General features: G+C 42.0%; 1 protein-coding gene across 16 annotated transcripts in view; it reads right to left on the reverse strand.

Annotated features, from left to right (window-relative positions):
• Positions 1-24,577, reverse strand: part of tenm4 (teneurin transmembrane protein 4) — a 1,451,267-nt gene that overhangs the window by 1,041,783 nt on the left and 384,907 nt on the right. Inside the window, exon 1 of one of the 16 annotated variants that reach the window (XM_078402630.1) lies at positions 21,278-21,320. The exons of the other annotated variants lie outside the window; for them this stretch is intronic. The gene's annotated coding sequence lies outside the window, so the exon portion shown is untranslated. Of the gene's footprint in view, positions 1-21,277; positions 21,321-24,577 lie in introns of those variants that run through there. 16 annotated transcript variants of the gene reach the window in all.

The following is a 24,577-nucleotide window of genomic DNA, read 5'->3' on the forward strand; positions in this document are numbered from 1 at the left end:
GTGTGGGGCCCACCTTTCATTCAGTTATCTTTTCCATTTTATTTACCTCTAAAAGCTCTTGCAGTCCATTTGTATGTTTTTAAATCATTCTATCTTGCCTTTCTTATGAGTTTCAATTCCCTCTCCCCACTCTGACTACTGGCAAGCAGCAGGTTGATATAAACTGGCTGGCAAAATGGAAGAAGTGTTTCTTAGCACAGGGATCAGAATGGCAGTTACGTGGTACACACGTGCATTTATGCGTCTCTGGTGGGAAGTGGGATTTTGGTAAGAGGAATGAGTGTTAGCTTTTCGTGTGTTTGCTATCGATATATGGGTGTACTGGATGAGTTTGTTTTGGGTGTCTTGTGTGTAATGGGGTAGTGTGTGTATGTTTTTGTGTGTCTATGAGCTGAATGAGTCTGTGAACTGCAGGTGTGTGTGTGCATAAATGGTGATTATGTATGTCTACGTACTGTGTGTGTATGCATGCACTATGGTTGGTCTGTGTGCGCTACATGTCTATGTGCTGAGGTAGGTGTGCATGTGCAGTAGTTTAGCCTGCGTGCACAGATGTCATTATGGGTGTGCTGCATTTGTGTGCACTGGCTGCCGTGTGTACAAGTAAATGGTACACGTGTGCTGGGTGACTTTGTGCTGCATGGCATGTGTGCTGGGTGCCAGTTGGCATGAATGGCAGTATATAGAGGGTTTTTGCACCTGTGGTCAGGTTGATGAACAGTACGCTCGATGACAATGTGGGGGATAGAGGGAGAACTCTAGATGAGCACAGAATCAGAATTGATTGCAAAGATCCTATCTGATTAATATATCAACATTCACTGCAATGGCCATGAAGTGGAGTGGCTTTGGATAAGGTATTGCGTGGATGACTGACATTAATTGAGCAATTTCCTGATGGGGAAATCGTGCTTTCAGGTGAGAAGGTCTATCAAATGCAAAATAAAAATGTGAAATTTACACACATCTGCTGTATGTATATATGCTTAAAACAGATGTTCTTTTGGCTTATTTTAATTGATATGGCCCTTGTGGCTAAAGGGATCAGGGGGTATGGAGAGAAGGCAGGTACGGGATACTGAGTTGGATGATCAGCCATGATCATATTGAATGGCGGTGCAGGCTCGAAGGGCCGAATGGCCTACTCCTGCATCTATTTTCTATGTTTCTATGGTTTGGGAACATCTCCATCCAAGATTGCCAAAGCCAATAAACCTACAAATGTGTACATCTTTGGACTGTGGAAGGAAACTAGAGTACCCGGAGAAAACCCACACGGTCACAAGGAGAACGTACATGCTCCATACAAACAGCACTCGAGGTCAGGATCGAACCTGGGTGTCTGGCGCTGTAAGGCAGTAAATCTATAGCTTCGCCACTGTGCCACTCTCAGTTCTATCGTCTTTAGACAGGGATGTTAAAGAGGTTTGAGATGATACAAGAATTGGATAGTTGGTTGACAATGAGATGGTAATGTATATTAGAAGATGCAACAAATCAGTTACACGCTTTAGTCCCAACTGCCTGTGTTTGGCCCATATCACTCTAAACCTGTCCTATCCATGTATCTGTCCAAATGTTTCTTAAACGTTGCCACAGTACCTGCCTCAACAACCTCCTCTGGCAGCTCATTCCATACACCCACCACCATTTGTGTGAAAAGGTTACCTATTAAATCTTTCCCCTCCTCACCTTAAACCTATGTCCTCAAGTCCTCAAGTTCTCGACTTCCCAACTCTGGGCAAGAGACTGTGCGTCTGTCTGATGTATTCCTCTCATGATTTAGCACACCTCTCTGAGGAGAGGAAAGCCCAATTAACTGACACTAGATTTTTGATCTTCATAAGACATAGGAACACCAGTGGACCATTCGAAATATCGAGTCTGCTCTGCCATTCGATCATGGCTGATCTTGTTTAGTTAGGTTTAGTTTATTTTTTGTGTGTCTATTAAGGGTAGTTCAGTTGCCTGTTAACAGCTTGGAAGAAGCTGTCCCTGAATCTGGAGGTGTGCGTTTTCACACTTATGTACCTGATGGGAGAGGGGAGAAGAGGGAGTGACCAGGGTGTAACTGGCCCTTGATTATGCCAGTGGCCTTGTCGAGGCAGGGTGAAGTACAGATGGAATCAATGGATTTGGTTTGTGTGGTGTTTGCATGTTATCCCTGTGGCCGTGTCAGTTTCCTCCAGATACTCTGCAATCCCTCTTGTGGGTTTTGTAAGTTAATTGGCCTCTGTAAATTGCCCCTAGGGCGTAGGGTGTGGATGATGTGGGATAACATATAACTAGCATGAACAGGTGAACACGGCGTGGTCGCAGAGGGCCAGAGCCTATATCCATGCCGTATCTTTAAAATAAACTAAAATTAATATATGCTATTACAAGGGAAGAACTAGGTAACGAGCTATGTAGAACCATCTACCTGCTGCAAGATCACCCATAAACCAATACCCTTACTGCTTATTATTGAGCCAATTTTGTACCCTATGCATTTTGTACCCTATGCATTTTGTACCCTGTGCATTTTGTACCCTATGCATTTTGTACCCTATGCATTTTGTACCCTATGCATTTTGTACCCTATGCATTTTGTACCCTGTGCATTTTGTACCCTATGCATTTTGTACCCTATGCATTTTGTACCCTATGCATTTTGTACCCTATGCATTTTGTACCCTATGCATTTTGTACCCTGTGCATTTTGTACCCTATGCATTTTGTACCCTATGCATTTTGTACCCTATGCATTTTGTACCCTATGCATTTTGTACCCTGTGCATTTTGTACCCTGTGCATTTTGTACCCTGTGCATTTTGCACCCTAGGCATTTTTAGCGATGACCAAAGACTGGTCAAAAACTGTAATGTTATTTTGGTCCTGTTGTTGCTTGAACTTGCATTTGGCCAAAACGAATGAGACTTGGAGTTTTGAATATTGTGTTACAGTAATAAGGAACATGTTGTGGTCAGGGCTGTTTGCAGTGAGGCTTGTTGTAGATGTAGTCAGAGCATGCTCTACTGAATGCAGAAAATCTCAGAGCAGCACTGGCTTAATAGGGTAAACGGTCTCCTGTAACCAGAGACATTGTATGAAATATCAATAAATATATGAAAGAGGAAAAATATAATTTAACATCTGACAGCTGTTCGCACTTTAATCTCAGAGGCCACTCGTTTTGCACTCCCCTGACAAGAAGCTGGATATATTCCCTCCCAATCCTCCCTGTGTTACCACATTGTGACATTGGCTATATGTGAGAACGTGTAAATGCATCCGCCTCTCAAACAGTATAATCTTGGAGGGAGCTCACAGGAGAGCTGTTTATTCACAAAATGTAACAGTTCTGTGGCTGTAAAAGCTCTTTAAAAGTGAAATTAGTGCCAGTGAATCAACTAACCGCCTAGGCTGGTCTTGGTGAATTACAGCATGTTTTTGGCATAAACATTGGGGGCTTTTGCTGTGCTTTGCTGTGCTGTGTTCGATGTTCTATGGTACCCAAGTCGTTCCTTGATGCTAAAGTTCAGTCTGGTCTCTAGAGCCCAGGCTTAAAATCAGGTAAACTGGGTGATGATGCCACGAAGTGCTTCTTTTAATGTTGTGGCTCATCTTGGGATCTCTGTCCCACCATATCTACATCATGATTCCAGAAGGTCACCCTCAAACTCGTGCGATCCAGGTGAAAATCACAGCCTATCCAGCCTCTCCTTATAACTCAAACCCTCCAGTTCTAGCAACATTCTTGTTAACCTCTCTTGCACCCTTTCCAGTTTGCTGACATCCTTCCTTTTGTGCGGCAACCAGAAATGTACACTGTACTCCAAATGTGGCCTCACCAACACAGTGTACAGCCGTATAATTATGTACCAACTCCTGTACTCAATACATTAGATAATAGACAATAGACAATAGGTGCAGGAGGAGGCCATTCGGCCCTTTGAGCCAGCACCGCCATTCAATGTGATCATGGCTGATCATTCTCAATCAGTACCCCGTTCCTGCCTTCTCCCCATACCCCCTGACTCCGCTATCCTTAAGAGCTCTATCTAGCTCTCTCTTGAAAGCATTCAGAGAATTGGCCTCCACTGCCTTCTGAGGCAGAGAATTCCACAGATTCACAACTCTCTGACTGAAAAAATGTTTCCTCATCTCCGTTCTAAATGGCCTACCCCTTATTCTTAAACTTAAACACATTCTTTATAAAAATTCAATTGTGTCAAACACGTTCTTCACCACTAGTCTACCTAAGTCACAACTTTCAAGGAACTATGTACCTACACCTGGGGTGTCACAGTGGCAAAGGAGCAGCATTTTCCGTGTGACCGTGTGGGTTTACTCTGGGTGCTCTGGTTTCCTCCCACACTCCAAAGACGTGCAGGTTTGTGGGTTAATTGTCTTTTGTGTGTCGGACAGTGCTAGTGTATGGGGTAATTGCTGGTCAGCACTGACTCGGTGAGCCAAAGGGCCTGTTTCTGCATTGTATCTTTGAAGTCTCTCATGTCTAAATTCTATACCGCTACATCTCTCTGTTCTACAACACTCCCAGTGCCTTACCATTTACTGTGTAGGATTTGTATAAGTTTGTCTTACCAATGTACAACACCTGGAATTTATCTGTATTAAACTCTACCTGCCATTTCTCAGCCCATTGGCACATTTGATCAAGATCCTTTTGTACTTAACCTTCTTCACTGTCCACTATGGCAACAATTTTAGTGTCATCCATACACTTACAACCCATGCCACCTATATTCCCATTTAAATTATTATTATAAATAATGAGCAGCAATCAATCTCTGTAGCACATCACTTGTTTCAGACTTCCAGTCTGAATAACAACCCGCTACCCTCCTGCCTCATTTTGTCAAATCAATTTTGTATCCAATTGGTTACCTCACTATGGATCCCATATGATCATGAAAGGAGACTGAAGAAGGGTCCCAACCTGAAATGTTACATAACCATGGTTTCCAGGGATGATACCAGATCCTCTGAGTTACCTTTGTGTCCTTTTATGTAAACCAGTATCTGCAGAGCATTGCTTCTACTTCTCCCACATGACCTTACCTTCCAGATCAGCCTACCATGCAGTCCCTTGTCATATGCCTGCTGAAGTCCATGTGGACAAGTTCACTGCACTGCTCTCATCGAGGGATTTATCAGCCTTCAGTCCCATCAATCTACCCAATACTATTTCTCGCCAAATGCAAATTTCTTTCAGTTCCTCTGTCTCCCTAGTTCCTCTGTCCTCTAGTACATCTGGGAGATTGTTTGTGTCTTCCTTAGTGAAGACAGATCCTAAGTACCTGTTCAACTCTTCTGCCATTTCCTTGTTACCCATAATAATCTCATCCATTTCTGCCTTCAAGAGACCCACATTTGTCTTTACTAATCTTTTTCTCTTAACATAACTAAAGAAGCTTTTACTATCCTTCTTTATATTCTTGGCCAGCTTACCCTTGTACTTCATCTTTTCAGCTGCATTGCCCTTTTTGTTACCTTCTGTTGCCTTTTGAAAGTTTCCCAATCCTTTGACTTCCCGCTACTCTTTGCTGTGTTATACATCTATTCTTCTAGTTTTATTCCATCTCTAACTTCCCTTGTCAGCCACGGTTGCCTCTTACTCCCCTTGGAATCTTTCTTCCTCTTTGGAATGAAATGATCCTGCATCTTCTGGATTATGCTCAGAAATTCCTGCCATTGCTGTTCCACCGTTATTCCTGCTAGGATCCTTTTCCAGTCGACCTTGGCCAGCTCCTCTCTCATGCCTTCATAGTCCCCTTTGTTCAACTGCAACACTGACACTTCTGATTTAATCTTCTCCTTCTCAAATTACAGATTAAAACTAATCATATTATGGTCACTACCTCCAAGCGGTTTCTTTATCTTGAGTTCCCTTATTAAATCTGGTTCATTGGACAACACTAAATCCAGAATTGCCTCTCTCTGGTAGACTCCAGTACAAGCTGCTCTAAGAATCCATCTCGGAGGCACTCTACAAACTCCCTTTCTTGTGGTCCAGAACCAAACTGATTTTCCCAATCTACCTGCATATTGAAATCCCCAATAAACACAGTTTATTAAACCTTTGTTACATGCCAGTTTTAACTCCTGCTGCAACTTACACCCTATATCCAGGCTACTATTTGGGGGCCTGCAGATAACTCCCATTAGTGTCTTCTTACCTTTACATTTCCTCGATTCTATCCACAGTGACTCTACATCGTCAGTCCTTATGTCACCCCTCACAAGAGATTGAATTTCATCCCTCACCAACAGAGCTACCCCACCTCCTCTGCCCACCTGCCTGTCCTTTCTGTAGGACGTATAACCCTGAATATTCTGTTCCCAGTCCCGATCCTCCTGCAGCCATGTCTCTGTAATCCCCACAATGTCATATTTACCAATCTCTAACTAAGCCTCAAGCTCATCCACTTTACTTCTTACACTTCGCGCATTCATATATAATACTTTTAATCCATTACTCACCTCACCTTTCACATTGATTCCTATTACACTTTGCCATACTCTCCTATCCCTTCGTGAGTTTTCTGTCCCATTAATTCTGGGGTCCTTCTTAACTTTTCCTATACTCTCTTTCCTTTTAAAACCATCCTTATCTATCCCATTTGTCAACCCCCCACTATTTAGTTTAAACCCACCCGTGTAGCAGTGGCAAACCTGCCTGCCAGAATGCTGGTCCCCCGCCTGTTGAGGTGCAACCCGTCCCTTTTGTACAATTCATCCTGACCCCAAAACAGAGCCCAGTGGTCCAAGAATCTAATCCCTGCCCCCTGCACCAGCTCCTCAGCCACACATTCAGATCCCCTATCTCCCTGTTCCTGCCCTCACCAGCACGAGGAACTGGAAGCAAACTAGAGATAACCACCCTGGAGGTCCTGCATTTCAGCCTTCTTCCGAGCTCTCTAAAGTCACGCTGCAGAATCTTTTTCCTCTTCTTCCCGACGTTGTTTGTGCCGACATGCACTACCACTTCCAGCTGCTCACCTTCACCCTTGAGGATGCTCTGCAATCAGCCTGTGACGTCCTGGATCCTGGCACCAGGGAGGCAACACACCATCCTAGAATCCCGCTTGTTGCCGCTGAAACCCCTGTCCGTCCGTACCCCTCACGATGGAGTCCCCTACTCCCACGGCGCTGCCTGACGTCGGTCTCTTTGGCTTTGCTTCAGCGTCACGTTTTGACTCGCAGACCTGTCCGCCGCTCAGACTGGCGTAGTGTCTTCTGTCCTGACAGCTTCCAAGAGGGTGAACCTGTTTTCAAGAGGTACAACCACGGGGTCTCCTGTACTCCAAGCTTCTTTCCCTTCCTCACCGTCGCCCACCTTCTATCTTCCGGAACCTTCGGTGTAACAATCTTGCTCGCTCTAGGTCCTGTCCATGAACTTCTCGGTTTCTCGGATGATCCTGAGGTCATCCAGTTGCCTCTCCAGTCTCCCAACACAGTCCTTCAGGAGCTGAACCTGGACACACTTTTCACAGTTGTAGCAGCCAGAGGCACCAGCGGTGTCCCAGACCTCCCACATCCTGCAAACATCACACTGACTCAGCTTACCTGTCATTACTCCAGCTTTTCAAAGGTTTCAAAGGTCTTTTATTGTCACATGAACCATAAGGTACCATGAAATGCAAATTACCGTACAGCCATACGAAAAAAAGCAACAAGCCACACAACTACATAAAAGCTAACATAAACATCCACCACAGCAGATTCCCCACATTCTTCACTGTGATGGAAGGCAACAAAGTTCAAACTCCTTCCTCTTTAGAACTGAGCACAATGGCAGTCCCAGTGATATTTTGTTATCTATCAACAGTTTAATCTAGCATCTGCAGTTCCTTCCCACACATTAGTCTCATTTTCCTTGACTAGAGTGCAAATATCTCCTCATCCTGGGTTGCCTAATCCTACCAGCTTGATCCTTCACTGTCTTAAGAACCCGCTGGTCCCATATTCTTGCATGTCACATTTAACACCCTCCCACTTACCAGATGCTGAACACAAGCTGTCACTGCATCAGTGCATTTATGAAACCTACCAAGACTGACAACATCTACCTACTCTCTGGCATTGCACCTCCTGGAATCAGAAGAGCTGTAGCCAGCCAAAAAGAACGCCTCAGACAATCAGAGGATGAAAGACACCCCCTACATGACCACCCTTGGCTACCACAGCATTTGAAATCACGCATAAGTTTCCGCTCTTCTGTCCATCCCCTGGACTGCAGTGCATCGTCCTGAAGATTCAAACTCTGGGAAGAGCGACTAGAGAAATCTCCGGAAGACATTCGCATGGCAATCGATCCCTCTGAGAAACTCCCACCAGGTTCCGACCAACCGTGGATAACCTGGCGCAGTCTCAACAGACTGCGCACAGGCATGGGGAGGAGCAAATCGAACATGCTGAAGTGGGGATATACTGAAGATGCGGCAGACTGCGAGTGCAGACGGGGCCTCCAGACTATGGAACATCTCCTGAGCTGTGACATGCTGCATGACACATGCACTGTAAAGGATCTTGCAGAGGCCAACGACGTGGCACTAAAATTTGCCCGCTATTGGCAAACAGTTGTGTGATGACACGAATAAATAAAAAACAGATGTCCCTTTACCTTCAAACAGCCTCCCAATGAACCTTTGAAAGTTCCTGTCTATTGCCATCAAAATTGGCCTTGCCCCAATTTAGAACTTTGACGTGAACCTCTCTTATCCTTTTCTTGAACTATTTTAAAACTAAGGGAATGATGGTCACTGGTCACAAACAGCTTCTGCACTAATACTTCAGCCGCCCGCCCTGACTTATTTCCCAAAAGGTCTTTCGTACGGCCATCTACATATTGAGGGAGATATTTTTTTAATGCACTTGACAAGTTCTACCCCCATCCAAAGACTGACCACTACGGCAGTCCCAGTTGATATTTTGTAAGTTTAAATCCCTCACTATTACAATCCTATTATTCTTGTAGCCTTGTGTTATCTCTCAACATATTTCCTCTTCTCTTGCCTGCTGACTACTATGTACAATCTATTGTACAATTTCATCAAAGTATAAGAAAATAACTGCAGATGCTGGTACAAATCGAAGGTATTTATTCACAAAATGGTGGAGTAACTCAGCAGGTCAGGCAGCATCTCAGGAGAGAAGGAATGGGTGACGTTTCGGGTCGAGACCCTTCTTCAGACTGAGACTGAAGACGGGTCTTGACCTGTAACGTCACCCATTCCTTCTCTCCTGAGATGCGCTGCCTGACCTGCTGAGTTACTCCAGCATTTTGTGAATAATCTCATCAAAGTGATCACCTTATTTTTCAGTTCCATCCATATATCCTCAGCTGAAAAATCTCTCAGGAGTATCCTCTCCAAGTGGCATCTAGATGTTCCCCCTAATCAAAAAAGTAAGTTACCCCTTTTTCTTCCCTCCACCTTGGTCCTTTCTGTGACATCTGTACCCTAGAACATTGGGCTTCCAGTCCTCATGGATCCTCATATCGATTTATTCACAAAATGCTGGAGTAACTCAGCAGGTCAGGCAGCATCTTGGGAGAGAAGGAAATCCATGTTTTCTCATGGATACTCATCCATGTTTCTACAATAGTCATAATATTCCAGTCGCCTGTATCTATTGTGGTGTTGAGGATGACGCCATGTTAACAATGACTACACCTACACACTGGTGGGAAATGCAGGCATGACTACACTGGGCACTCACATGTGGAAGAAGCTTCAGTGATCTGAGCACATCAGAATGCCAATGTTCAGAGTGTTTCATCCCTTCTGTCAGAAATCCCTGCTTCAACTGTGCCGGTGTAGTCATTGTTAACCTGGCACTAACCCCAACGTCACACTATTCATTCCCTAAATGTATCTGCTTTACCTGTCAGGTGTCCTACATGTTTATTCCAAGAGTCTTCCGTCACTCCCTGCCATGCTCCTGCCTGCCCTGCCTACTGAACTTGCACTCTTTCATTTCTACATTTGCCTCAGCCTTCCCATCTTCTCATATAGGATAAAGAACACCAAAGGGATTCAAAAAGTCCTGCACAATACTGAACTATTGGTAACTCTGAGCCAGAACAGTGAAGACTCGTTTAACTATGAGAATTAGTGACATCCTGCAATGTTCTGATATCTGTTAGGCAAGTTGCAGGATCACAAAAAGCCATCTTAAGTGAAAGCAATTGTGTATATTGGTAAACAACTTCTGAGCAGGTTGTTCAATTGAAATCAAATACAACCTAGGCAAATGATGGGTCTACTCACTGCCATGCTCGAGGCATTGTAACTACTGATGGCAATATGATGGCTGGCATGTTTGCAACAAAATTAAAGTATTGCTCAAATCAACAAGTCTATTTGTGTTTTACTACCTCTGTTGATGTTGTTCAGATCTAAACAATCCAGGATCGGGGAAATAGTGTAATAACTTTGATAAACTCAGTAAGAATTACTTTTCTGTGGCCCGTCCATCATTTTTCAAAATAAAAACAAATGGCAAAGAAACAGAATTTATGCAATGTAAGGAAAATGGAAATTGAAAATGATTAGAATTGTGATTTATGTAGAACTATACATTTAAGGAATTCTATCCAGAAAATGAGATCCATAAAATCATTCTAAACCCAAATATTATTTTTCAAAGTCACACCATAGACTGATTTGTAAACCCGTAGGTAGCACATAAGCTGATACATTTAACTTTCTTTTAGAAATGTTAAAATCTATCATTTGAAGAATGTGTCACATAGCCTAAGTGGAATATTGCGTAGAAAAATAAATATTTCTATTTATTCTTGGTTTGATAACCTATTAGTTTGTAGATTATAAATGCAGTCTGAAGAAGGGTATCGACCCGAAACGTCGCCCATTCCTTCTCTCCTGAGATGCTGCCTGACCTGCTGAGTTACTCCAGCATTTTGTGAAATTATTTTTTATTTCCAGATCGCTAAATTTTGCTGCAAAATGTCAAGAGCATTTCATTGCACTTTTCTAACTTGAACAATTCTGCCGACCGTTTTGACAGATTACCAATTCCAGACTCAACCATTACTCAGACCTTCCCTTCTCGATTAAGCTGATAAATTCCACTCTGGGTGTGAAACAGGTCATTTGACATTCATTGAAGGAATCATTGAATAAACTGATATCCGAACCTAGATTCTCTTGACACTATCATTCCCTGAGATAATTGTGCTTCATTAATTTTGGCCAGTGAGAACCCTTCATTTTAATTGCTACATTACTGACATCGATACTTTCAGTCAATGAGGGCCCTGAGTTTGAGAACTTCTTAGCCCTTTCTCCCTCTCTTTCCCACTTTATGACTATCTCTAATACCTCAGTGTTTAACCAAATCACTGAAGAAAGATAGTTTTTGTAAAGATGATTTCCAGACCCTTCCAACCAATAAAGAACCTTTGAGCTGTGGTCCAATATGTATAGCCTGCTGGCTGCATCAACATGAGGAATGGACTTCAAAATGAGATGCATTGGGTGAGTTGTGGGTTCAGTCCAGACCAACAAGAGGCAACATACATTTGATCTTCCCAATTACATGGTGTCCCAGCAAGTTAACTTTTTGTTATTTATTCACCAGGTCATCCTCATTTTGAGCACCAATTACTGCATTGCAATAACCAAACAGATCCACACCATCCACAGAAATATTGGACTTTAAAAATGACATTGGCTGAGAAATATGAAAAGGAATGAGTTACTTCATCATTGAAGTAAACCCACTGTCTTGAATCTTGAGAGAGTGTTTCATTGGGTTGTTTAAATTAATACTGATTAGCTAATTAATTTATTGCATCGTATGGGAGGCGCATTCCCAATCTCGTTGTACCCCTGTACAATGACAATAAAGATATATTGTATTGTATTGTATTGTATTGTATAGGAACAGGGGGCACAGCCTCAGAATATAAGGTTGTACCTTTAGAAAGGAGAAGGGGAGGATCTTATAGAAACATATCAAATTCTTATGGGATTGGACAGGCTAGATGCAGGAAAAATGTTCCCGATGTTGAGAGAGTCCAGAACTAGGGGTTACAGTATAAGAATAAGGGGGAGGCCATTTAGGACTGAGATGAGGAAAAACATTTTCACCCATTTTTACATTTTTGAATCTGTGGAATTCCCTGCCACAGAAGGCAGTGGAAGCCAATTCACTGGATGTTTTCAAGAGAGGGTTAGATATAGCTCTGAGAGCTAATGGAATCAAGGGATTTGGGGAGAAAGCAGGAATGGGGTACTGATTTTTGGATAATCAGCCATGATCATATTGAATGGCTCGGATGGCTGAATGGCCTATTTCTGCACCTATTTTCTGTGTATTTCATTTGTCAAAAGGTGGTGAATATGTGAAATTTATTTCCATTAATTGTTGACTTAAAATTGGGCATTTGGTTGGAATTGAAATCCAAAGCTGTGTTGACCTGAGTCAACATTTGATCATGTGCCCCCATATACAGCACGGAGATTAAAACAATGCCAAGCAAAAATAAATCAATTTTTGAACAATTTGACATTAAAATGATTATCTATGTGATTGAAATACAAAGTATAAGGATAATATGGGGTTAATCTTTATTAAGGTTTGAAAAACATTTTAAGGCACTTTTTTCACAACACAGCATGGCATTTAATCAATAACATCAATTTATCACAGCCCATATAACACTTCCAACTGTGTTAATTCTCCCACAGCCTGCTGTGGTGCACTTCTCATAAATGTGCAGCATATCAACCTATTAAACATGTATGGTCCCAGTGAAAATAAATGGCATGCTGACTCTTAATTAGTATAAATAGATTAGATGGCCTTTATCACTTACAATGAATTACATCCGTCACATAGAAATTTGTGATGGTTTTAGTATAGAAGCTCTGAATGTTTAAAATATTAAAATATTATCTAATGGTCTCAGTTTTCCACATTTAATATTATTTTTTCCCCTATTATGATTGCATTCTTGCTGTGTGTCGATTGCAGCATTTTATTTTCAAGGGAACAGCGATTCCGGTCCTGGGCCATTGTTACTTTTCCTCACAATTGACCCCATTTGCTGCTGCCCTCTACATAATAGGTCATGGTGAAATATTAGTGAACCTAATGGAATTCATTGCCACAGAAGACCGTTGTGGCCAAGTCAATGGATATTTTTAAGGCAGAGATTGACAGATTCTTGATTAGTACGGATGTCAGGGGTTACGGGGAGAAGGCAGGAGAATAGGGTTGAGGGGGAATGATAGATCAGCCATGATTGAATGGCGCAGACTTGATGGGCCGAAAGGCCTTATGCTGCTCCAATAACGTATGAACTTATGATTAGGGCAAAGGTATGCATCCCCATTCCCTGGCACCAAATTGAATGCAAGCCCACAAAAATAAAAGAGGAACTGAAGGAAAAGAAGGTATGCAAAATATCATATTCTACTTTAAGTAGCCTCCCTTTGCTCTGGTATTTTATTTCATTCTTCGCATGTTTAAACGATAATGTTTTATTCTTAATGTTATGTTTCATTCTTAATTGTTTACTGTATGTCGTGTTGTCAATTGCGAGCAAAGCACCAAGGCAAGTTCCTTGCATGTATACATACTTGGCTAATAACATTTATTCATTTCAATTCAATTCATGTGAACTATTGCATTGAAGTGAAGCACATCATTGGATAGAGGAATGAAAATATTTGGACGCTAAACTGAAATTTAAAGTAATTTCAAGCAGCAATTTTCTACAGGAAGTGGCTTCCTGTTGCAGAAGGACTTATTCATGACCTCAAGCTATATCTGCAAATCTGCTGCTACGGGGTGTGGGTCTATCAGTACAAATTCTAGTTCTGACGTATCACAATTAGATGAAAGGAGCAAGTCGACACAGTTGGGAACTCTCAAGGTGGGAGAAGAGATGAGCATTTATATCTTTATTTTCTTCCAGGCGGGAACGTGAGACATTCTACTCACAGTTAGCTAATTACTATGTCATCAAGGACTCTCTGTTCAAGCATGCTGATGATATTTCATTCTCGCATGCAAGACCACAGGAGACCGAATGAGTGATTTGGCTTTGCTACATTACTGTGGCCTCCCAATGCTGTGGGCTGCCACTGACTGAGTGTGTCACTTAGCGGATGTTTGATCCTACCATTGCCTCAGCATTAATCCGGTGTGCGACCTGAAGTGACCAATTGGACAGGCATTATTCTCTCAGCAGTAAAATTGACTTCATTTTGAGCCAATCTGTTTTTCAACCATACCACAAATCAAAGGATGACTGCTAAATGGGAGGCTTATCTGTTGATGACATGTTCAAAAGTTCATACGTGATAGGAGCATAATTAGGCCATTCGGCCCATCAAGTCTACTCTGCCATTCAATCACGGCTGGTCTATCTTTCCCTCTCAACCCCATTCTCCTGCCTTCTCCCCATAACCCTGACACCCGTACTAATCAAATTACTGATTAATTCAGTACAGAACCTACACATGGACTGGCAGCATGCTTACAATGAAAATCTTGCTGCCACTTTTTAGGTTTAGGTATATTATTCCCATGTGTACTGAAGAACAGTGAAAAGCTTTCTTTTCCATACTATCCAAACAAATCAGATGTACTATACATAAATACAATCAATTCAAACTCAAGTACAATAGACAGAGCAAAGATGAAGACACAGTGCAGAATATGGTTTTCAGCATTGTTGTGTTTTGCAGTACATCTGTTCCATAGATAAAGTCTTATCCCTCAGAATCCTCTCCAGTAACTTGCCTAACAGAGATGCAACACCTGTCCCTTTACCTCCCCCCTCAACTCCATCCAAGGACCCAAACAGTATTTCCAGGTGAGACAGAGATTCACCTGCACCTCCTCCAACCTCATCCAATGTATCCGCTGCTCTAGATGTCAACTTCTTTACATCGGCGAAACCAAACGCAGGCTCGGCGATCGTTTCGCTCAACACCTTCGCTCAGTCCGACTTAACCAACCTGATCTCCCGGTGGCTCAGCACTTCAACTCCCCCTCCCACTCCCAGTCTGACCTTTCTGTCATGGGCCTCCTCAAGTGACATAGTGAGGCCCACCGTAAATTGGAGGAACTGCACCTCATATTTCGCTTGGGCAGCTTGCAGCCCAGCGGTATGAACATTGACTTCTCCAACTTTAGATAGTTCCTCTGTCCCTCTCTTCCTCTTCCCCTTCCCAGCTTTCTAGTTAAACTTATTGAAAATATATTGTAGGATTTTATCCATCCAGGTTTGCGGCAGAATTATACATTGTAACAATACAACACCCAAAATCTCTACCAGACTGCAGGGTTAACTTCATTACAAAAGGCCTCAGGGATTTAATAGGTATAAACCATCCAAAACCTGAAAATCCTTGTGGAAATAAACAGCTTACAGGTCTACAAAATATTTATTTTAAAGAAAAGCCAGAGAAAATCTCCTGTAGGCCAACATCAATATCCAGGTCCAAGAGGGCAGCAACTCATTTGCATGATTATTCCAATCAAATCTGGACAAAGATGACTTGAGAACCAAAATCACGAGGAGGTCAGTGACAATGACATTGAGAGAGAAAAGAACTGCAGATGCCGGTTTACGCTGAAGATAGACACAAAATGCTGGAGTTATTCAGCTGGTCAGGCAGCATCTATGGAGAAAAGGAATAGTGGACGTTTTGGTTCAAAAACTTCTTCAGATTGAGACTCTCAGTCTGACTCAGACTCTCAGTCTGAAGAAGGGTCTCAACCCGAAACTTTACCTATTCCTTTTCTCCAGAGATACTGCCTGACCTGCTGAATTACTCCAGTATTTTGTGTCCATCTTCAGCGTAAACCGGCATCTGCACTTCTTTCCTACAAAGGTAAATTAGTTTCCTCTATTCTTTCATTCTCAAACCTACTTAACTATTTAAAAACCATATTCAAATCATTTTTGAATTCGAGTCTTAGAGTGATACAGTGTGGAACCAGGCTCTTTGACCCAACTTGCCCACACCGATCAACAATGTCCCAGCTACCCTAGTCCCACTTGCCTGCGCTTGGTCCATATCCCTCCAAACCTGTCCTATCCATGTACCTGTCTAACTGTTTCTTAAACGATGGGATAGTCCCAGCCTCAAATACCTCTTCTGGCAGCTTGCTCCATACACCCACCACCCTTTGTGTGAAAAAGTTACCCCTCGGATTCCTATTAAGTCTTTTCCCCTTTACATTGAACCTATGTCCTGTGGTCCATGATTCCCCTACTCTGGGCAAGAGACTCTGTGCATCTACCGATCTATTCCTCTCATGATTTTGTACACCTCTATAAGATCACCCCTCCTGCGCTCCATGGAATAGAGACCCAGCCTACTCAACCTCTCCCTATAGCTCACACCCTCTAGCCCTGGCAACATCCTTGTTAATCTTTTCTGAACCCTTTCAAGCTTGACAATATCTTTCCTATAACATGCTGCCCAGAACTGAACACAATATTCTAAATGCGATCTCACCAAAGTCTTACACAACTACAACATGACCTCCCAACTTCTATACTCAATACTCTGACTGATGAAGGCCAAAGTGCCAAAAGCCTTTTTGACCACCTTATCCACCTGCGATTTGATATAGATTATAAATTTTGTTCGGCATCCCACTGATACCATCTCCCTCCATCAAAGCAGATTTCATTTGTGGTCTAATGTTTTATTAAGAGGGATTGCAGTGGTTCAAAAGGGAGTCTCAATTTGGAGATGGGCAAAATAAAATTGCTTACCATGCCGACAATGGCCAGATGGAGTCATAGAGTCATTCAACATTGAAAGGCCTTTTGGTCTAATTTATCTATGCCATCCAAGATGCCCCATCTACACTGGACCCACCTGCCTGAGTTAGGACCATATCCCTCTAAACCTTTCGTATCCATGTACCTTTCCAACTGTCTTTTAAATGCCCTTATAGTACCTACCTCAACTATTTCCTGTGGCAGCTCGCTTCAGATCCCCATCACCCTCTGAGTGAAAATGCTGCCCCTCAGGTTCCTATTAAATATTTCCCCTCTCATCTTAAACCTGTCCTCTAGTTTTTGATTTCCCTACCCTAGATAAAAGAGTCTGCATTCAACCTATCAATTTATACTACTATATTCGAAGGAATAAAATCCTAGCCCACCTGACCTCTCCATAAAGATCCGGGAGTCTCTGCTTATGAGAGATGGAAACCAGAGTTTTATAAAGGAAAATGGCTAAGCTCTGAGTGCAAATAATTTGCAGGGCTGTGGGGAAAGAATATTCACTTTCATATCTTGCTAATAAGTTAGTCAGCAGGATATTATGTCTAGTTCTGTAAACCAGTAATAGGTTTGAAGATGCTGCTTTCAGGGTTCCCGCCATTTTGACGAGAGGAAATCTTTAGTACCAGTTGACAACTTAAATGTTTCTCTAAATAGCCTGAAAAAGGGTCTTGACCCGAAACGTCACCCATTCCTTCTCTCCAGAGATGCTGCCTGTCCCTCGAGTTTCTCCAGCTTTTTGTGTCTATCTCCAGTTTCCATGATGTGTCTTTCAATCAATTCAATCCATCGATAATATAAATAGATATGCTGGACAGATGATCAGTGGGAAAGGCAACATCTCTGGAAGGAGCATCTGAGCTCATGTTTCAGTCCTAGATCCTTTGTCAGAACATTCTGCCGAATGGTTTCTCATTGGATTTGATGTGGATATGAGCAGTGGAACATTGGTGTCCTTGAATTCTTCACCACATACCCTGGAGAATCTGCCTGCTGAACCTGTGATGGCTGAGCATTGTCTACATTCAGTAACTACAGCCATTTCAAAGGAGATGAGTGGATGCCAAGAATAAAGGTAGTTTCAAGCAATTTGGTCATCTTATCTGTACCCATACTATATGTAGTGCCAGTTGGATGGGGTGAAACTTATGCAGGACAGATATATTCTATGCTACTTATTTAATAATGCATTAATACTCAGATTCCAAGGAATTCCTTTATTTTGGATTAATTGTCACTTAAAACGAAGAGATTATATATGGTCTTATGAAGGAAGTACACCTGCCTCAGGCATATTGAGTATTGCCTGTGCAATAAGGGGAATGGCCAACTGCTTGCAGAAGCCAAGCATCCTGCATCCAAATGCGATACTGCGCTGGAGGGCCAGAGATGGACTTGGTTCTCCTGCTAAAATTTGTTACCATTGCTCGAAAAGGCTAAAACACCATTAAACAATTGTCAAACCCCCAACATCCCCACTGCAAATGCCATACATTTCTAACTGCAATATCTGTCTCCTAACCCCAGTTAGCTAGCTTTAGCACCTGTAGACGATTTGGAAGAGCCACTGAACAGCTCACATCACCCATCATGCTTGTATTTCACTCATCCAAGACTGAACCTTCTATTATCCTGCACTGTCTCCTGTCTTTCTAAGCTGACTATCGCAACTCATCCCGAATGCTCTCAGATTTAACATTCATGTTAAATCCATCCATGATATGGCAGTTCCTTTTCTCTGTCGTCCTAATTAGCACCATGAATAGATTGGGTTAACACACAGAGTCTCTTGCTCAGAGTGGAGGAATCGAGAACCAGGCGGCATAGGTTTAAGGTGAAGGGAGAAAGATTTTATAGGAATCTGAGGGGTAACTTTTTCATGCAAAAGTTGGTGGGTGTATGGAACGAGCTGCTGGAGGAGATAGTTGAGGCAGGGACTATCGCATTGTTTAAATAATCGGACAGGCCTATGGATAGGACAGGTTTAGAGGGATATGGGCCAACCATGGGCAGATGGGACCAGTGTAGATGAGGTATCTTGGTCAGCATGAGCAAGTTGGGCCGAAGGGGATGTTTTCATGCTGTGTGTCTCTATCACTCTATCACTCTATGATTCCCTCCTTAAGATCAACTTATTGATCATGCTTTTGGTTGTCCTCCCCTCATCTCTCTTTTCCAGTACCTGATTTTCTTCTGCAAGCCATTTTGAAATCCGACAATGTTTTCCCCCAACATTATCACATTGATGAACGTACAGTGAATTAATCAGACCATTCTGCATATTAATAGGGCACACCTGAATATCAATTTTCAATTAATCATTTAAAATAATTTTGCACACCTTAAGTGGTTCAACAATTTTCCCAAAAAGAACTACTGCTCTCCCTGTAAGAATTGTATCACTTTTCCTTCATCCTTTCCATAGTATGTCAGATGAATAAATTAGCCTACTTTATTAGCTGTGAATGACTGACAATGACATAAGAACAAACAGCTGCTGTTTGTATAAAATTTCTGTAGGGGCTTTTGCAATGATGTCCTTCTGGTGTGTACGTAAAAGACTGTAAGTATATTTTTTTCACAGCTGTTTAAAGCATCTGCATGAATAACTGCTGTTTAAAGCATCTGCATGAAAATGACCCTTAATGTCACCTGGAAACACAAGAGACTGCAAATGCTAGAACCTAGAGCAAAAACCCCATACTGTTGGTGGAACTTAGCAGGTCAGGCAAGAGGGAAATGGACAGAAGATTGGGTCTAAAGAAGTGTCTCACTCCAATATATTATCTGTCCATTTCCCTTCACAGATGCTGCATGGCTTATTGAGTTCCTCCAGCCGTTTGCTTCTTGGTCTTATTTTCACCTGTCAGATTTAATCTGCAAATACCTTGCTAGATATGGAGTCATAGAGATATACAGCATGGAAACAGGCCCTTCAGCCCACCTTGGCATACTATGCTCGTCCCATTTTCCCACATTAGGCCCAGATCCCCCGAAACCTTGTCTGTCCAATTATCTGTCTTTTGAAAGCTGTAAAATTGTATCCGTTTCCTTATATGATACGGGCCAACGCCAGACTGAGCAAGTAACCCCTCAGATCCCTGTTAAATATCTCCCCTCTCACCTTAAGCCAATGCCTTCTAGTTTTAGGATCCCCTACTCTGAGCAGTAGATTGTGAGCATTCATTTTATCAATGACGATGATCTCATACAACTCTCAGCCTTCTGTGCTCCAGAAATACCAGCTGATCCAGCCTCTCCTTATAAATCATTTAAATGTATATATAAATAAACATAAATAGGAAGGGTTTAGAAAGATATGCGCCAAATGGGACTCGCTAAGTATGCTGCAGAGCAATATGATTCCATAATTAAGCCCATGAAGTCCAGGCAACAATACATTCCTGTGTAGAAAGGAACTGCAAATGCTGGTTTATACAAAAGATAGACACAAAGTGCTGAAGTAACTCAGTGGGTCAGGCACCATCTCTGGAGAAAAAGCACGGGTGGTGTTTCGGGACAGAATCCCTTTTCAGACTGGGTCTATAGGCCTGAAGAAGGGTCCCGCCCCAAACATCACCCATCCTCTTTCTCCAGAGATGCTGCCTGACCCATGGAGTTACTCCAGCACTTTGTATCCATCATCATCAGTACATTCCTTTTGAATGTATGTTAAAATAGTTAATCATGTTGTGTTTTCTCGATCCAGGATGAATATCATCAGATTCAAATCTACAAATAAAACCTGAAGTGGTAATATAAGCCTTCTAAATCAGCAACAACCAGCAATGAACCATTGTGGGCTTCACCTTACCTGGGTCATCGGTGCTGGCTCTGATTTGTTCTTTACCTTTTCATACCTCTAGTTTCCCTCTTCACTGGCTCTCAGTCTGAAGAAGGGTCTCGACCTGAATCGTAACCTGTCCCACTGAGATACTCCAGTATTTTGTGTCTATCTTCAGTGTAAACCAGCATCTGCAGTTCCTTTCTACACAATCTTAGCAATTTTACAGATTGCAAATGTCCACTCCTTTCTTTCCCAGAATTATTTTCCTGCAACCTAACATTTCACACTTTCCTGCCATTAGTTCCCATAGGATGCTGGTGGAAGATTTTGACACTATGCATGGCGACCAACAACTACAAATCTCCTGAGTCTCAAACACAGCTGATGTCCAGCTAGCTGGCTGCTTCATCAGACCCTGCCTTCTGTTAATGTTTGAAATGGTGCAGATTTAATGCTCTGTTAAGCACCTGTGTCTTTATAAAAAAAAGTCCAACTGTTTTATTGTAGCGATATCGTGCAGGCAGAATATCCTTAGAGAATAGTTTTGCAATAAATGGGATATATTTGAAAATAAATAATGCATCTTACACAATGACACACAATTCATAGTAGCTTTAACTACTAGCAGAGTTCCTGCCATGAACAAAAGAAAGTGGTTTCCTGAATTTATTCCACAAATACCAATATATCAAAGCATTTACCTCATTCCAATTGTTCCTTCCTCCTATATTCTAATGATATTAACCCCAGAGGTTGATGCACCAAAATAATGCTGAAAAAAATTCACATGAATAGACTTTTAGAATCATACAGCATAGAAATAGGCCCTTTGGCGCAACTTCTCCATGCCAACCAAATCTCCATGCTGACTGAGCTAATCCCATTTCCCCACATTTTATCCGCATCCCTCTAAACCTTTTCTATCCATGTGCCTGTCCAAATACCTATTTCAAGTAATACCCTCTCCTTCCTCATCACTCTTACCCCTGTTCTTCCATCCCCTAACCCCTCTCTCCTCCCGAATCCCGGTGTGCAGAGATTAAAGTTTAGATTAAAGTTTATTATTGTTACATGTACCGAGGGACTGTGAAAACCATTGTTTTGCATGCTATCCAACCTGCTCAGATATACCTTACATCGATACAATCATTTCAAACTCAAGTACAGTAGATAGAGCAAAGAGGAAGATACAGGGTGCAGAATATAGTTTAGCTTTGCTGCTTTCACGCTGCTCCTTTCCTCTCCTCTTTCCCTTCCCCCTGCCTTCTCCCACCCCCAATTCCACCAGACTTTTTCTTACACCCCAGCAGCATGAATCTTGATTTTTCTAACTTCAAGCAACCCTTGCATCCCCTCTCTCTCCATTCCCGTCCCCCCCGCCCCCTCCCCCCTCCCCCCCTACCCAAGTCGTACCAGCCTCAAAGTCGTCTTGTTGAGCTCATTTTCAACTAACACACAGCAAAAAATGGCTAATTTCCTTTAGAATTAGATTTAGGTCTTCGGACTAAAAGAATCAAGGGATATGAGGAAAAAGCAGGAACGGGGTACTGACTTTAGATGATCAGCCATGATCATATTGAATGGCGGTGCTGACTTGAAGGGCCGAATGGCCTATTCCTGCACCTATTTTTCTATGTTTCTATCATCGTTACTTTTTTGCTTACCTTTCATTAATTTGTTCTATATCTCTGTACATCACTGCTTATATCTTCCCTTTCCCCTGACTCTCAGTCTGAAGAAGGATATCGACCCAAAACATCACCTGTTCCTTTTCCCCAGAGATGCTGTCTGACCCACTGAGTTACTCCAGTTTTTTGTGTCTATCTTAGGCTGTAACTATCGTCAAGGATGCCTGCCACCCTGGCCACCATTTTTGCCTCTTCTACCTTCTGGGAGAAGTACAAGAGCTTGATCGGCTGGATGTCCAGGCTTCAGAACAAGTTCTTCACCGCTGCTGTCAACTACTGAACAAATCACCTCTTTCACAAACCCTTCATGGAGGTGCTGCCATGTACTCTCACTCTGAGTTCTACCTCATTCAATCGTTCCATTATTGCGCTTTGATTTTGTTTTGCACTACTTCAGATTGCACTGCAATCTCTGCACCTTTCTGTCACTTTGCATTTGTCATTGTTTATATTCTATTCTACATTACCATATATACAGTTTACTCAATGTGCTTCATGTGAACAAGCAATTTCATTGCACCCAGGTGTATATGACAATAAACCAATCTAATCTATGTAATCTAATCTAAAAAAAAGTCAGCAGGTTAAATTTGATTTGGGTCAACCTTGAAATTTCAGGAACACCTCATCAATTCTGTGCACAATGGCTAATCATCAAACAAAACCATGCAACGATTATATGTTACTCCAGTGATGAATTATTATTATTTTTTTTAAGTTATTTTAAATATTTTTACATCTGAGTGCATAATTGATGAAAGAAGGAGTCCAAAGGTACAAGTGATCCAACTGAATAGAATTCCCTTGAACAACAACTAAAGTAATTGCTTTTGGATGATAAAAGGCTGAAGAGTATGTGGCAGAACTTTTATCTTTCTATTTGATTTTTATTCCTTCCCCAAGGTTTTTATTTGAGTGAACTATGTGCTTTAGATAAATTAATATATTATTGAAAGAAAGATTAACCAAAGCTTGGTCAGATGTAGCAAGAGTATCGCCGAATACAATGTCTTGTTCTCTCCAATTAGTCTAAATGATGAGTCTTACTTTCCACTTTAAACGGAACACCCCATTTGCTCATGAAGTGTAGGTTAGAAATGGCAAGAAAAAACATGTGACTAACAACACCATTCTTAATTTGGCACAATTTACAAAGAAGGTTCACAAATTTAATATAATCATAACTGATCAATTTTCCTCTGTTAGCTTCATAAGACTGGTATCTCTTTTTAACAACTCATGAATTTCTTGAATTTGCACAATACCCAATAAGATTACTGTTAAAATCATTAACATTATTGATATTCTTTTCATAAACTGGTAATTGTTAACGAATTTCGAATAAGTGTATTGGCCCAGAAGAGAGAAAAAAGCATTCCAGGTGCATGGTTCCTTGAAGGTCGAGTCGCAGGTATAGAGGGAGGGTGGTCAAAAAGGCTTTTGGCACATTGGCCTTCATCAGTCAGAGTATTGAGTATAGAAGTTGGGAGATCATGTTGCAGTTGTATAAGGCGTTGGTGAGAGTATTGTGTTCAGTTCTGGCACCATGTTAAAGGAAAGTTATTGTCAAGTTTGAAAGGGTTCAGAGAAGATTTACGAGGACGTTGCAAGGACCAGAGGGTCTGAGATACAGGCAGAGGTTGAGTAGGCTGGCACTCTATTCCTTGGAGCGCAGGAGGATGAGGGGAGATCTTATAGAGGTGTATAAGAGGAATAGATCGGGAAGATCCACAGAGTCTCTTGCCCAGGCTCGACAAACCCTCATGTCTTTGGGATGTGGGAGGAAATTGGAACAATCAGAAGAAACCGACTTGGTCACAGGGAGAACGTGCAAACTCCACACTGACAGCACCCAAGGTCAGGATCGAACCCGAGTCGGTGGCGCTGAGAGGCAGCAACTCTACCAGCCGCACCACTATGCCGCCCTATTATTCTCCAATTTTTAATTAATTTTCCTGATTGCAAAACAATCCCAAAAATAAACTCAATATTAAAGAAGAAAATATTTAAAATATTTAGAGGAACGTTAAAGTTGTCAACTGGTACTGAAGTTTTCCTCTCGTCAAAAAGGTGGGAACCCTGAAAGCAGCAACTTCAAACCTATCACTGATTCACAGAACAAGACTGTGACTAACGTATTAGCAAGATATGAAAGTGAATATTCTTTCCCCATAGCCCTGCAAATTATTTGCACTCGGAGCTTATCCATTTTCCTTTATAAAACTCTGATTGCCTCTGTTTCTCTCTTATAAGCAGAGACTCCCGGACCTTTATGGAGAGGTTCGGCGGGCTCGGATTTTATTCCATCGAATA

Source organism: Rhinoraja longicauda, chromosome 7 (assembly GCF_053455715.1).
Source record: "Rhinoraja longicauda isolate Sanriku21f chromosome 7, sRhiLon1.1, whole genome shotgun sequence".
NCBI classification, from domain to species: Eukaryota; Metazoa; Chordata; class Chondrichthyes; order Rajiformes; family Arhynchobatidae; genus Rhinoraja; species Rhinoraja longicauda.